This window comes from Sinocyclocheilus anshuiensis, unplaced genomic scaffold, assembly GCF_001515605.1.
Source record: "Sinocyclocheilus anshuiensis isolate Anshui unplaced genomic scaffold, SAMN03320099.WGS_v1.1 scaffold2182, whole genome shotgun sequence".
Classification (NCBI taxonomy): domain Eukaryota; kingdom Metazoa; phylum Chordata; class Actinopteri; order Cypriniformes; family Cyprinidae; genus Sinocyclocheilus; species Sinocyclocheilus anshuiensis.
In genome coordinates, this window is record NW_015557240.1 from 27,896 (window position 1) to 32,148 (window position 4,253).

Sequence of the window (4,253 nt, forward strand, 5' to 3'; positions counted from 1 at the left end):
AGCAGTGGGCAGCCATTTATGCTGCGGCGCCCGGGGAGCAGTTGGGGGTTCGATGCCTTGCTCAAGGGCACCTCAGTCGTGGTATTGAAGGTGGGAGAGAGTGCTGTACATTCACTCCCCCCACCTACAATCCCTGCCGGTACGAGACTCGAACCCGCAACCTTTGGGTTACGAGTCCGACTCTCTAACCATTAGGCCACGACTTCCCCAAAGAGCATTCCCTGACCGGGAATCGAACCCAGGCCGCGGCGGTGAGAGCACTGAATCCTAACCACTAGACCACCAGGGAATAAAACTCAAAATCTATGCTCCGAGACAACATTAGAGCATCACCTGCAGCTGGATCAGGTGGATTGCTATTTAGCACCCAAACTCTGAAATAATCTACCTAACATTGTTCAGGAGGCAGACACATTCTGTGAGTTTAAATCTAGATTAAAGACCCATCTCTTTAACCTGGCTTACACATAACACACTAACACATTTCTAATATTCAAATCCGTTAAAGGATTTTTAGGCTGCATTAATTAGGACAACCGGAACCTGGAACACTTCCCATAACACCTGATGTACTTGTTACAGAATCAGAATCAGAATCAGAAAGAGCTTTATTGCCAAGTATGTTTGCACATACAAGGAATTTGTTATAGTGTCACAAGCTTCCAGTACACGGAGACAACAACAACACACAGATAATAAAAATGAGATGTGAATAAAATACACATGCATAAATATATAATTTACATCTTACATTGTAAGAAGAATGGCATCTACGCTAATATTAGTCTGTTTCTTTCTTATTCCAAGGTCACCGTAGCCATCAGATCCAGTCTGTATCCAGATCAAATGGTCACTGCAGTCACCCGGATCCAGTACGTATTCAGGCCCTGAATGTCAGCGGAGATCAGGACAACTAGATGAGCCCCAGATACAGATCCCCAGTGAAGACTTTGTCTCCTAGACCACTATCGGGACAAGACCATGGGAACCAGATGAGTCCTCTGCAGAATCTGACTTTGCTGCAGCATTGATCAACCTGCTGGTTCGTCTGGCCGGAGGAGAACTGGCCCCCTGACTGAGCCTGGTTTCTCCCATGGTTTTTTTCTCCATTCTGTCACCGATGGCGTTTAGGTTCCTTGCCGCTGTTGCCTCTGGCTTGCTTAGTTGGGGACACTTAATTTCCAGCGATATCATTGACTTGATTGCACAGATACAATTTAACCTGAACTGAGCTGGATGATGACATCACTGAATTCAATGATGAACTGCCTTTAACTGAAAAATGAGTGTTTACTATTGTCACTTTGCATTATTAACACACTATTTTCCTAATTAATGCTGTACAGTTGCTTTGACACAATCTGTATTGTTAAAAGCGCTATATAAATAAAGCCTTGCCGCTGTTGCCTCTGGCTTGCTTAGTTGGGGACACTTAATTTCCAGCGATATCATTGACTTCATTGCACAGATACTATTTAAACTGAACTGAGCTGGATGATGACATCACTGAATTCAGTGATGAACTGCCTTTAACCCTCTGGGGTCTGAAGCGGTTTGGGGGCACTGAAGAAGTTTTGACATTTACATTTACATTTAGTCCTGCCCTGACATTTGTGTTTTTTTCAGTATCTTAAAAACATATTAATGGCTAAAGTCTTATTACACTTTAATTAGCACAAACATAGGCTACAGTAATATGTGAGCAGCATGAATGTACATGTTTGTGTTTTTGAGAAAACAACGTTTATGCGTGGTTACTGAAAAACTAAAAACTAAAAGTCACTGAAATAAGGCCCTAAAACACATACAGAGCATTTGTTCACAAGACTTTTGAGAACTGGATGTGGTAGACTAGAGTTTTTGCCACAAAATGATGTGAAAATCATCCTATTTACTCCTTCACAGAAAACAACATATTGATTTAACATGTTTTGCGATAGAATGCCCGTATGCGAGGGAGTTATAATGGCCATGAATATTTAGTGATTCACACCTGAGAGACAAAAGGCCTCCCATAATGGGCCATCAATATGAATGTGACTGAGGCAGGTAAGAAAGAGATTGAGGAGAGTAACTTGAACAGTAACACACCTTTGTGTCATTGCTGAAACAGATCCTGTTCAAATGTTGAAACAAGTAAACTATACCTAATATTTCCAGTGTCTGCTGCTGCTTTCCATGGATTCAAGAAAAAAAAATCAGCAACAAAGTAGTCATGGAAGTTATTTTACCATATTTTATGTAAAACATTAGCCCAATGTAGTTGAACATCTGATGTTGGTACAGCGCTGTCAGAGAAGTGAAGTCTTCAAAATCTTCAAGGCACAAGAAAAAAAAAATATATATATATATATATATTGTTACTCGGTGTGTCTTTTTATCTTACACCTTTAACCCTATGATTATTCAGGTAGGGTAAGGATGGTCAAATCTAGCCTAAACCATAAAGCACTCACCCTCCCGCAGGTTGAAGTTCTTAAGTGATGACGTAGAAGACTCCCTTGTGGTTGTTCTTGTTTGAGGCTCAGTTAGTAGTTAAAAGTAAAATCTCACAATAGTAACAATAAAATATCTTACTTTATTGGTTACAATATAAAGCAGTTAATGCAAAAATAAAACAAAAAATCAGCTAAGTTATAAGTTCTATAATCAAACTCTAAACAGCAATATTGGAGATGCTGTTAAGCGCCCCCCCTTGGTGGTCTTTCCTCTGTCGCTTACGTTGCTGTCTGCGTCTCGCACTCTTCCTCTTTTTCATCATAGTCTTCGTCTGGCTCACCTCCGCTTGATGTTGCAACATGCTCTTTTCACCCCTGTGTACCCTCTTGTTAACCTTTGTGGTTGATTACATAGCATCAAACTCATAAGCCTGTCTTTCACAACTGTTGCTAACTCATCCTAACAAAGCATGTATTGCAAGTGCAAGCATCTTTGTATCAAAGCATATATGGCATTAACCTTAAAACAAGCAAATAACATAACATTGAAACAGGTAAATAGCAATACAATTATCCATATCCAAACCCTTCTTGCTATTTCCTGGTTCAATCTAACATATTTATTACTCTTTCATTTTCATGTGCATATACCCTTCAAAGGTTTTGGTCTTTTTGTTGAACTTCATTAATTCAATGTAAATCTGGCCTCTTATAGTTATCTTAATTTTCCCAATAACTTTCATGTACTCTTTAATCCCAATTTTTTCCTTTTTTGGTCTTAACGCATCCTCTCTAAGCACCATATCTCTTATAATATCATGTTGGGGCCAAATTTTTATACGCTGCTTCAGAATGGTTAGGTACTGCCCAAATTTTTGCCGCAAAAGCGGTAAATTGGTTATTTCTTGTTGGCATGCTCCAATGTACTCCCCTTTTGGATCCTCACAGATAAAGGTACGGCCTCTCCCGTCGTTCTCACACTTTTTACAGTGTCCCATGGTTGGGATTTGGTTCTCAAGCAAGACGTTGGCCGCCACCTTCCTTTCTGGGGCTTCTCTTCCACCATATCCAGCAATGCCTCTGTCTATGAGATAAAACATCCCATACTCTTTTAAATTACAAAAAAAAAAATTCTGTACATGGTCTACTTCAATGTAAAGCATGTACAAAAATTTGGTTTATCACCTTTTTTCAGTATACAGTTTTTTATCTCATCATATTACATCTCAGTATTTCAACAAACACTTTTAATTATTTAATATTTTCAATTTCTCATTTTGTAATTTTATATTGCTTCATTACAATTGTACTGTCATTGCTTAATACAATATTTTGTATAAATATCCTATAATTAAAATCACACATCTTCCTTTTTTAATTGAACCCAATTTATACATTTTCCATATTCTAAATAACAGTTCTTTTCTATTTTCTATCCATCAGTTTTTCTTCTGTACCAGACACCAGATCCTTTATTTCCAGGTATCTTTGGAGCTTCTAGAAACATCATATAAGCTACAACCAAAGGTGTTATTTCTCTTGTACCCATCATTGCATTTACACCTAATATAATTGCTCCAGTTATCCATTTAGTTAAAGTTACCACTTTCCATTCTCTGTAGTGCCTCATCAGCTTCAATTCTCCAATTCAAACTTCCTCCTTTTATTGCAGCATATATTGGTTTTGCCATTTGACTGTATCCTGGGATAATATTTTGTATATACCCCACTATACCTATTATCTGTTGAACCTCTCTTACTGTTTCTGGCTTGTTTAACTGGTTTATCCTTTCTTTTATTGATTGTGTAACTCTG

At 38.4% G+C, this 4,253-nt stretch overlaps 1 non-coding gene across 1 annotated transcript; it reads right to left on the minus strand.

Moving 5' to 3' along the window:
- Positions 1-217: 217 nt before the first annotated feature.
- Positions 218-289, minus strand: trnae-cuc (transfer RNA glutamic acid (anticodon CUC)). Its single transcript has one exon. It is a non-coding gene; the product is annotated as a tRNA-Glu (tRNA).
- Positions 290-4,253: the final 3,964 nt, after the last annotated feature.